We start from the raw sequence: 11780 nt of genomic DNA, 5'->3' as shown, positions 1-11780 counted from the left end.
CGACCAAAACCGTTATGCTTTCATAAATAAAATTGCAAATCCCCTGGGCTGGCGGGGAGACCCAGGAGTTCTGAGTATGCGAGATTGTCATCCAAAGGCAATGGTTCTACTCCCTAGGGGGACAGATCACAATCTCTGAGGAAAAGGGGGCATTTTTTATGCTAATCAGTGAAGGGTATGTGTTCCAAAAAGTTTGGAAACACTGACCTTATGCCCTATCACCTTCCTGCTTAATCTTTCATTTAGTAGGTCAGAAGGTAAGCCAGATTCTTTGCCTTAATTCTTCTAAAACTACTTCCTGTAAGCAGATTCCTCTGGTCTCCATCTTCCATCATCTTCCTGTAACATTACGCTCCACATGCAGAGAGATCTTGCTCTGCGCCCAGCACAGAACAGACATCTTTCACTTGTATTTAACTTATTAAAATGAATAGGTTAAAGACCGATTTGCATTAATTTTTCTCTTATTCCATTATCTTCCGCTGTTCAGAAGCCTATTATTCTATTATTTGCCAGTCTTTAACTGCTGTGGTGGTTCAAAGATAACCTCTTGCTGTCAGTCAGCGAGCATGTGTTGAACATGCCTTGTAACTGTTGGCCACCGAACCCCACGGATGATTACATGATCAACAAGCATGGGCCCTGTCCCTGCTCTTGAGAGTGTCCAGGCTGCGTTCTAGGAAACGATGTCTTTCTGGCAAAAGGGCAGGCCTGGCCAGGTGGGATGCTAGAGCTGGCTCATACAAGCTTGTAGTTGCTGATGGTTAACTTTTCAGGGATTTTGTGAGCTGGTGGTTAAACACAGCCATTATTTCAAGTTAAGTTGTATAAGCTGACAATTAACTAAATAAAAGACAGAGGTACACTCTCAAAGCTCATCACAAAGACGATGGAAACACACTCAAAGTTGATGTGCACTCAAAAGTCTTCCTTTCCCAACTGTTTTAGGATGTTTTGCCATGGTCCTGAGGTAATTTGCATCTGTATGGTAGAAATGTTACCTAATGGTGTCCTGCCAGGCACTTCCCAACTCTGCTTCAGCAGTCAGGTACTGTAGCTCAGGTATGGTGTTAGTATTTACATCCCAGAAATCATCAAATGTTACAAACTAGGGTGTGGTTGTTTTTTCTTCCCTGAAGAGCAGGTTGTTAACCCTGTAGTAGCACACCGCTGCATAAAAGTGACATAGTATAAGGTAGAGGAACCAAATGAGGAACGAAGAACATTCGGAGGGAGTGGCTCCAATCGGTCCTTGAATGCTAAGTGGAGAGAGATGGGGTGAGGGGTAATGGTGGGTTAATCTGCCTACATACCTGTCTTGAGGGGATTGTCAACATTGTCTTTGGAGGGAAAGATGAGGCTATTTGTTTCAATAATCCGTTTATTGACATTTAACTCACATACACTGCCTATTTAAAGGGCACAACTCAATGACTTCTTAGTGTATTCACAGAGTTGTGCAACCATCACCACAATTACCTTTAGAGCATTTTCATCACCCTGAAAAGAAACTCTGGTACCTATTAGGGGACACTCCCCATTTCCCCCCAAGTCCCTTCCCCACCCACAATTTTAGGCAACCACTAATCTACTTTCTGCCTTTATAGATTTATAGTGTTGTTGTTTTTCTTTTTAAGCTGACACAGAAACCAGAAACTATGAGTTAATCTTGGAGAGTATTTCGTGGGTTGCATGCCCCTGTGCCAGTCAGTAATTTACCTGATTTTCCCAGTGTGAGCTTGATAAAATGGCCTCTTGACTGTCGCTGACTCACCCCCTCATAGTGGGCCAACTGGTTTCCCTGGGAGGGAGCGAGGAGGAAAAATTCATACAGGTGAGCTGAGTTGTCATTAGAGATAGCTTCAGGCTGGAGGTAACAAGCTGCGATCTTGATAGTTGAGGAATTCAAAGAAGCAAGCCAGGGTGCTACTCACGTTGGGTGTGACCTGATGTAACTGTACACCCAAAACATTCTAAGGGCTGACAAGCCTCTCTGGAGAACTGTGCTGTGGTCAGTCTTCAGACATTTCTAAGAAAGCCCAAAGCCTGTACAGCTGTACAAACTGTTCTATCACTGACTTGGTGGCCCCAGGAGGAGTGGAAAGAGGGTCTTACTTCCTACTTCCAACAATGCATCACTCCACTGGTTCAGGTGGCCACTTGTGCAGTATAACTTGAGGGCATGACGAAGACTTCACCTATCTTAAAATAAATGCCCATCTCCAGCCTACAACAGTGCCTGAAATCCCTGTCATTCCTCTGAGTTGCACCATCATCCCCAGAGGCTACAAGAAAGGTTCCTGTGATGTGGGCTGGGGTCAGGTGGTTCAAGCCAGCAAGATGTTACATTGGGGAGCAGGGACTGGATCCTGTGTGCAGTGGGAAGTTGAGATGTGAGGTGTGGATTGAAGTGGTGAGGAGTAGTGACCATTCTAGATTATAAAGATAAGAGGGTATATTTTGGGGAAAGATGGGTCCAGATGAGAAAGTGAGGAGAGTAGAATAGGCCAGTGGAGAGTACCATTGAAGAGATGTAGAAAGGAAAGGTCCCTACATTTAAGGAAAAATATGGGGCGTTCGTTCCATCCCATCTAGTTCCTTCAGCCACCATTTTCCCTCTGTTATTTGCACAGTCTTTGTCCTCTCCTCCCATCCATATGACAAATAATTGCAAGTATTTATTTTTTGCCTTTGATCTCCTGCTGTTGCCACACATCTGAACTGAATAAAACATCTCTTTTGAAATTCACAAAAGAAACTGATTGAACTGTGTTTTTTTTAATATATATATTTTTAAAGAGTCTGGATTCCATTAGGAAAAAACACTCCCTTGGAAGAAAAAAAGAACATGGAGTGCATCACATATTCACTTTCCTTCATGCGCAAGGATGTAACGGTGAGCACGCTCTTACTGGCCACTTGCCTTGTTGTGGCGGGAGGTGAGATAAACAAGTATAAGCTGGAAGTATGTCTGTACTCTGTGAGGATCTTGAGAACCAGCCTCCCCCCACCCCCACCCCCCGACCCTCCTGAGCCCTCCAGGGGACAGCATTTCCCAGCCAGGATTCTTGGAGGTTCTTTGGGCAGTGACTGATTAATTTCTTAACAATCATCACTGTTTTTATGATCTCCAAGTGATCCCACCTGTGTCTATAGGCTCCCAAAGTGTTCTTTCTGAATGGTCACCCCGTCTCTGGGATCCTGTCTCCATGCGGGCTACTGTTGCTATTTTTGTTTGTTTTGTTGTTGTTGCTGTAAATTGTGGTAAATGCCCATAACATAAAATTTGCCATTTTTATTTGTTTTGAATTTTTTTCATGTTTATTTATTTTTGAGAGAGAGAGAGAGAGAGAGAGAGAGAGAGAGAGCGCGCAAGAGGTGGAGGGGCAGAGAGAGAGGGAGACACAGAATCCAAAGCAGGCTCCAGGCTTTGAGCTGTCAGTGCAGCGCCCATCGTGGGGCTTGAACCCATGAACTGTGGGATCATGACCTGAGCCAAAGTCGGACGCTTAACCGACTAGGCCACCGAGGTGCCCCCAAATTTACCACTTTTAAAGTGAACACTTCAGTGGCATTAAGTGTATACACAGTGTTGTGCAACCACTAGCACTATCTACTTCCAGAATATTTCATCACTGCACACGGAAACCTCATATCTATTAAGCAGTTCCTCACAGTTCCCCACCCCCTCACAGCTCTTGGCAACCACTAATCTGCTTTCTCTCTCTATGGATTTACCTATTCTGAACACTCCATGTAAATAGAGTCATAGAGTGTGTGGCCTTTTGTGTCTGGCTTCCTTCATTTAGCAAAACACCTCAAAGTTTGTCCACGTTGCAGTGTGAACCAGCCCCTTGTTCCTTTTTTATGGCTAAATAATATTCTATTGCATGGATGGACCACACTTTGCATACCTGTCATTGCTGTTCTGTATCTCATCTACCCACATGCAAAGCTTGGGCCCTTCCTCCATTTCCACAATGACCTCCACTCACAGTTTGCTCCTGGGAATAATGATACTTCATAGAATTCTATGACGGGTAAGTCATACATAACAAATAAAATGACCTGGGGTGCCTGGGTGGCTCAGTCGGTTGAGTGTCTGACTTTGGCTCAGGTCATGATCTCACAGCTTGTGAGTTTGATCCCCACGTTGGGCTCTGTGCTGACAGCTCAGAGCTTGGAGTCTGCTTCAGAGTCTGTGTCCCTCTCTTGCTCTGCCCTTCCCCTGCTCATGCTCTCTCTCTCTCTCTCTCTCTCTCTCTCTCTCTCTCTCTCTCTCAAGAATAAGAAAAACATTTTAAAAAATGACCCAAAGCATCCAACAATTAGTGCTCAACAATAAATTATTAATGCTATCATTATGAATCTATGAATTCTTCCTAACCCCTTTTTCTGTAGTATCCATCCATGTGTTTTACAAAATATCTTCTTTAAACGTTTATTAATTTATTTCGGGGGGTGTGTGTGGAGAGAAAGAGAGAATCCAAAGTAGGTTCCGTGTTGTTAGCACAGAGCCCAACGCAGGGCTTGATCCCACGAACCATGGGATTATGACCTAAGGTGAAACCATGAGTCGGATACTTAACTGACTCAGTGACTGGGAGCCCCTGTTTTATAACATATCTTAAACGCAATCAGGGTTTGACAGCAGAGAGAGAAGGTGCACGGATTAGGTACTTATAAGCATGGTGTTGAATGCATCCCCCAGAGCTTCCCAATCTGTAGGCCACGGAGTCATAGGGTCTCTGCTACCCAGTTACAGCAGAGAATTCCTGAACCGTGTCTGCAGCAAACATTCTCCAGTGCTGAGTGGCCACTCTTACTCTGCTGCATGGCATGACTGTTTCTCAAACGTGTTAGTCGCTGTTAGGATGAATAAATGATAAGTCATCCAAAGCATTTGTCATCATGTGCCCCCTCAGTCCAGCAAAACTCACAATGCCATTCATCTCGGGCGGAGGTCCTCCTGACTTTGAAAAGGTCAGAAGCTACCAGCGCACAACGAAACCAAATGGAACCAAGGCATTTCCTCTTAGTCTGAATATCAAACCATTAACAAGAGTTGATTGAACATCTACTGCGAGTTCGGTACTATCCCAAGCAGCACGGTGGGGGAGTGGGAGTATGAATAAGCAGAAGGTAGTTTCTGTCCTGCACACTTTGAAACTGAGAAGACTAGATCCAGGGGGCAGTGCAATAGTGGAGAATGTCTGCACAAGATTGTAGGGAAGAAAAAATACATTTTCCTCTACCCTTCCAGGATCTTGGCGGAGATACCCCCTGCAATGAAAGAGAAATTAACAGAAAAAAAAATTAAATTTGTGTGTACTGGGGTCCCAAAGATATGAGACTCAAAGAAGTGACCAAAGTGGGCAGCTTTCATACTTTTTAGACAAAGAAACAATACCTTTGTGAAGAGTTGACAGGACAAACAAGTATGGGTTTGGGGGTAGAATATGAATGAAGAAGTAACAGGTTTGTTTATACGGCCTTCTCAGCCCTGAATTCCTTTTCTCTGGTGATAAGGATGCCTTCTACATTCCAGGTGCAGAGAGAGTACCTTTGCATGGGGGGTTTATTTTCTGCTTTCAGGGGGACAGAGAAAGTTCAGAGTGTCCTTACACTGGCTGTTTCCTAAGTAACTTTAATTCAAAATAATCAATATGCTGGAATGGCACACCTTGGGGCAGCCTGCCCTGAACCCCATCAAGATCAGCTGTTACATTAGCCAGATGGATACTAAATAAACTCAACGGGGGCTGATATCCTCAGGAAAGGATTCAAGGAAGCATCTGGCTTAAAGGACAGGGGAAGCTTAAAAGGGGCAGGGGGTTCCAAGCAGGTAGAGACGGGAATCAACAAGAAAGTGAGGATATGGGAGGATGCGTATTGACTTGCCTAGAGTCCAGGGTCTGATTTGGGAGACATGGTCAATTCCTATGATGAGGAGGTCAGAGGACAGAGCACCAGAGTTGCAAGGGTGACTGATGGGCAACCAAAATCCCTGAAGTTTTAGTGCTGTAGATGGCTGAACACAAAGGTGTGTCCCAGGCAACTCAGTCTGGATGGAGCAGGAGAGCCGGGGGCCAGGGATGGGTTCAGGGGACTCAGGGACATTTATTCCAGGCTGCAGTTATATCACAAAGACTCCACCAGGGATGAAACAGGAGTCTGTACCCATAGTGTCTCTTTCTCTCTCTCTTTTTAATGTTTGATTGTTTGTTTGTTTGTTTGTTTGTTTGTTTAGAGTGGGACAGAGGCAGAAAAGGAGAGAGAGAATCCCAAGCAGGCTCTAAGCTGTCAGTGTAGAGCCCGACGCGGGGCTTGGTTTCATGAACCAAGAGATCATAACCTGAGCCGAAATCAAGAATCAGATGTCTAACTGACTGAGCCACCAGGTCATAGTGGTCCTCATAGTGGTCTCTTATGACAGGAACTGAACGTGTTTGCCCTGTGTACCAACCATCTTCTGCCCTAGACATGCAAATTTGAATTGCCCAGACAGGCTATGGACTTTTGCTTAGCTGCCAGAACTTTTTGCATTATTTCAAGGTTTGGGGAAAGACCTATGCCCCCCGGCAATGGATAAATGCACTGGAAATTTGCTAAGCTGGTTTTATAGATATCTTCCCATACTTGACACTCCTTAGAACAATAGCCCTTCACATGGCAAAGTCCACACTGGCCACACCTTTCACCCACTCTTGTTGAGCACAAAGGTGGAAGGCTAAGAGGGAGGGTTGTTTAGAGAAGCCAGAGTACTTGGCAGATTTACACCTGAGGATGCAGCCTCTGGGGCTAACCCTTGATAGTCCTTGACAGCTCACCCTAAGTGACCTTGGAGGATGGGGCCTTCACCACCCTCAGCGTGTACATTTCCTTGGATTCTGGCCAGAACAGCATAGAGCAGACAGCCTGGCTCCACAAGAAGCCATGGGCACCTCCTCCTTCCTACTTGTCCTGAGAGCTGACCTGTGTGATTCCTCAAATGGCACCAGGTTGGGGGGGGCTGGGGCACTGGATCATGCACTCCAGGGCCATCAATGGACTCTCTTTCTTAACACCAGCAATCTCCTGCCAGTGTGGCTCCTAGTTTCCTAACTAGGTTGCCCCCCTCCTCCCCCAGAACCTAGGCGGGAGACACTACCCAACCCTCAGGAACATCTTGTCGTCCTCGGCTCGGATGAGGAGTGATGCTCATGGCCAAAGTAACCTGGGAGGTGAAGTTTTAAAAAAACACACAGGCAGGTGGTAGCTCAGGAGGCAGCGACATCTGAGACAGGAGAGCGGAGCATGTGGGGACAGTATCCCTGCCATTCAACAGCCTACCTTCCCCTCTTCTTTTGTGGGTTGAGAAAAGTGGGGTACATGGATAGTAAATGATCCTTCCTAAGATCCACCTCTGGGGCCGGGACCCGTCTAGTTCCTAATCTGTGGAGGTCTCCCCACAAGAACCCCACGCAATTTGGAACGCCGGGAACAAGGTGCTTTCCTCTCTGTGCTATAGTGGAAGTGTGGCCAGGCAGTGGGGAGGGAGGAAAGGCTACGTGGGCACACAGTTCTGCAGCTGCTGATTCCATACCTACCGGATCAGGCACCCCCTCCATCTTCTCGGGCCCGCCCACTACACCTCAATGCTGGACGGACTGATTTCCCCCATCATCATATTAGTGGGTTAAAGGGAGCGCTCGCCTGGGACTGCCCCAGGTGACATCCGTTGTCCCAGGGTAATTATTACTAGTGGTGTCTTTCATTTTTAAAGTGTCCTGGGTTGGACAGTACATTCCTTGGTCGTCCTAGTTATGAGGGACAGGCTTACATAAAGCACACAAGGTAGCTTAAGCAAAGTGATATTCTGTGGTCACGTCCGCGTGACAGTCGGATACAGTGGGAACCAGGGACTTGCACCCCACGTGACCCCTCGCTGTCTGTCCTGCTTTTCCCTGAGGCTTCTGTTGCCTTTTCTCTCTGCATTACTGTCCTTGTCTTCGTGACAAGAGCTGCCACCAGCTCCTGAGTTGCACATTTGACAGCTTCCATCATCAAAGGGACACCAACGTTCTCAGGTGCAAGCGTGAAACTGTCCCAAGGCAGGGACTTATGGCCACATTGTGGGCAGGCGGGCCAGGAGGCTTCAGAATGTTGTAACTCTCCAGGCAACCAGAGACAGAACGGAGGAAGAGGCAGTTTTTAGAGGAGACAAGGTGTAGAATAGACAATCCCTTCAGTGTCCAACACAGACAACTTCAAGTAGTTATTAATGATCCCCGTGGCGTGCATCTGATCACTTGTCTGTCATTTATGTACCAGAGAGGAGGCATATTCCTTCTCGGTCCCCCAGAGCGATGTCATTTGATCTGGAGCAGGAGGGGGAGGGGCTTCCTTGCTCAAGGGAGGGATTCTTGGGGAAAGATGCTGGTTCCCAGAATGCATGTGGCTCTAGTTTGGAAGTCCCCTGCCCCTGAGGCTGTGCCTGTGTGTGTGTGTGTGTGTGTGTGTGTGTGTGTGTCTGTCTGTCTCCACAGGACCTGAGGCACTGGGGTTGAAGTCCATTGTGTCATGTAGCATCCCTCATTGAGCGTGACTCAATGGAAAGGAGGCCTCTTCCCTTCCTCTCTCCCTGACTACAGGCCACATCTCTGCCCCCGATGAGCTCTGTCCCAGGTCCCCGTGTGTCAGCAGAGGCACTGAGGCAACAGCAGCAACAATAACAGTGTAGAACACAACCCCCCAGGGGACTCCTCAGCTTTTCTGATTTTCTCTCCAAGAGGCAGAGTCACTAGGATGCCCTCGTGGACCGAGGAAGGCCCTGGGATTGTGGGATTTATCGAGGTACTCCCAAGAGGGGGGAAAGGCATTCTCCAAACAATAGCGTGGGGGCTCAGAAGCACATTTAAACTGTCATTTTATTGGGGCACCTGGCTGGCTCAGTTGGTAGAGCCCGTGACTCTTGATCTCAGGGTCTTGAGTTCAAGCCTCATGGTGGGTGTGCAGCTTACTTTAAAAGAAGAAAAAAAAAAAGAGTGCAAACTCTCATTGTATTAAGTAACCCCTGGAGAGGTGAAGCTGAGAGTTGTGCTTCGAATTGTTACTTATTTCACTTTTCATGTATCTTTTACTGTAAATTCTTGAGGGCAGGGCCTCTGTTTTCCACATTGTGGTAACCCCAGAGCTGGGAACAGCATTTGGCACGTACACTGAATTCTCAGTAATTTCAGTAATTACTTGCAGTTCCCAATGGGGCCCTGTTCTGCCCGGCTTCCGGCTTGCCTTCTCTGCCTGGAACATCTTCTTCTGACCCTTTGCCTGCCTAACCCCTCCTTGTCCTGGGAGACCCCGTTCAAGTGTCCCCTCTCCAGGACGCCTCCTCCAATTCCCAGGCTGGGCTAGCGGCTCCTGCCTAGGGCTGTCTCAAGGTCCAGACCATTCCGCACTATTGTGGCTGGTTGTGGGTCTGTCTCTCCTACTTCTGGAGGGCAACACAATTCCTGGCACACGGTTGGTGACCAATAAATCTTTTCTGAATGGACAAGATGATTTTGCAAGCAATGTTTGATTCTAGGCACAAATCAGAGGAATAAGATGATGGCCCAGTCCCTTGAACTTCTTTGGGGATTGACTTTCTCAATCTGTGACAAAGAGACCAGGTGACAAGATCCATTTATGTCAACATTGTAGCAAATTGCCAGATTCCGTCTGTGACTCTGACTTTCCAAGGTGGGTCCTGTGAACTGCACCTGCTTTGGACCCTGGGATCAGTCCTGTCCTTAGTCAGGGGGAATTGAAGGAAGCATAGGTTCTTTCTTTATTTAAAAATGCTGGGCCACCTGGGTGGCTCAGTCGGTTGAGCGTCCGACTTTGGCTCAGATCATGATGTCGCAGTTCGTGGGTTCAAGCTCAGTGCAGAGACTGCTCCGGATCCTCTGTCCCCCTCTCTCAGCCTCTCCCCTGCTTGCCCTCTCCCAAAAAATAACTAACTAACTTTGAAAAATGCTTACTGAGTGTTATGGACAGAATGTTTGCACAAGTTCCCCTGTCCCACCTCTCATTCATACATTGAAAATGGGGCTTTGGGGAAGTAATTAGATTTAGATGAGTTCATGTGGGTAGAACCCTGGGCTGATGGGATTAGTGTCCTTATAAGAGACACCAGAGGGGTGCCTGGGTGGCTCAGTCAGGTGAATGCCTGACTTCAGCTCAGGTCATGGTCTTGTGGTTCATGGGTTTGAGCCCTACATCAGGCTTACTGCTGTCAGCACAGAGCCTGCTTCCTATTCTACGTCTCCCTTTCTCAATGCCCCTCTCCTGTTCATGCTCTCTCTGTCTCTCTTTCTCTCAAAAATAAATAAAACATTAAAAAAAAAAAAAGAGACACCAGAGAGCCTGTTCTCTTTCTCTCTTTCTCTGCCATGTGGGGCACAGCAAGAAGGTGGACCCCAGAAGCCAGGAAAAGAGTTCTCACCAAACCTGAACATGCTGGCTCCCTGATCTCAGACTTCCAGCCTCTAGAACTATGAGAAAATCATATTCTATTGTCAAAGCCACTCAGTCCACGGTATTTTGTTATGGTACCCTGGGCTGGCTAAGTAAGATACTGAGTGACGGGGAATCTGAACAAGTACAAAATAATTACCCGTCAGAGCTGTGGACACAGTGCTCTGAAGCTTAGGGAGTGGGCAGTCCACTTGGCTGAGGAAGAAGAAAAATATGTGGGCAGGCATCACAGAAAAGCCCTTTGAACTGGCCCATGAACAGAAGCAAGGGTTTCCTAAGCACGGATTGGGAGGGAAGACCTGCCTGGGTGAGGGCAGGGTGAAGGGGTGAGATTTCCCAACCTATCTAGGAGGCAGGGCAATTGACTGCTCCCTTAGTTTTAAAAACCACACCCCAGCCTCCTTGAGAAGCACAAAATGGCAGGCCCTTCCCTAACATTTGATACAGAAAATTAAATACTGTGAGTATAGAACAAAGCAAAGCTACGGGGAGGAAGCACAGCTTTGTTTTCAATCTGCACGTCCACATCCTCAATCTCGCCACCAGCTTCAGTGCATCCGCCTGGTAAGGAAGGCCCCCCTCTGCGCTGGACAGCACAAGTTTGTACGGGGTGGCAGCAAAGGCAAAGCTTGTACACGGGGAAACACGGGGAGCCCTTGGTGGCAGGGTTGGACAGCAACTGCGGCAGACAGAGCAGGGAGGCCCACTGGCATTGTTTTTAGGGCTGAACATGAGTGCTGGGGGTTCGGGAGGGAGGAGAGGAAGAGAGGGACTCGAGATGGGTGACGGGGGAGAGAACTGTTAAAGCGTGGAGCTGAGTGGATGGGGGGCAAGCAGGAGCTCAGGCCCTTGGTCCAGGCAGCACCCCTCCCTCATCTGACAGTATGTACCACTAGGGCTGCTCTGGCCAGAGATGGTGCTAAGCACTGTGCATGCAGCAAAGACCCGCAAAAGCAATCCTCCTATTTGCATGGAACTTGTGTTTGAGAGGGGGGAAGATGGGCAGCCAACAAACGAATAAATGCATGAGCAAGATCATCTAGTTAGTGGTCGAGGCTGGGAAGACAATACAGGGGGGTGAAGAGACGGGGGTGGGACAGGGTGGAAGGAAGCTTGGGGGTCATGGAAACCACTCTAAGCTGAGACAGCTGAGCTGAGTCCTGAGCAATGCGTTAGCAGTGAGCTATGGGAAGTCTGGAGGCAGAGCATCTAGAGCTCTAAGACAGGAACACGTATTTCTTACATACTAAAAAAAAAATTTTTAAGAGTAAACATTGCTGGTA

The 11780-nt window shown here is 47.5% G+C and overlaps 1 long non-coding RNA gene across 1 annotated transcript in view; it reads right to left on the bottom strand.

Annotated features, from left to right (window-relative positions):
* Positions 1-1674: 1674 nt before the first annotated feature.
* The window catches only part of LOC121032190 (uncharacterized), a 33381-nt gene continuing 23275 nt past the window's right edge, over positions 1675-11780 (bottom strand). Inside the window, exon 4 of the long non-coding RNA XR_005791138.1 lies at positions 1675-1801. This is a non-coding gene — a long non-coding RNA (uncharacterized LOC121032190). The remainder of the gene's footprint in view (positions 1802-11780) is intronic.

The sequence above is a fragment of the Herpailurus yagouaroundi genome, unplaced genomic scaffold, assembly GCF_014898765.1.
Source record: "Herpailurus yagouaroundi ecotype Mexico unplaced genomic scaffold, PumYag 141, whole genome shotgun sequence".
NCBI classification, from domain to species: domain Eukaryota; kingdom Metazoa; phylum Chordata; class Mammalia; order Carnivora; family Felidae; genus Herpailurus; species Herpailurus yagouaroundi.
The sequence above is the reverse complement of the archived record's forward strand: the minus strand, read 5'-3'. Positions and strand labels throughout refer to the sequence as shown.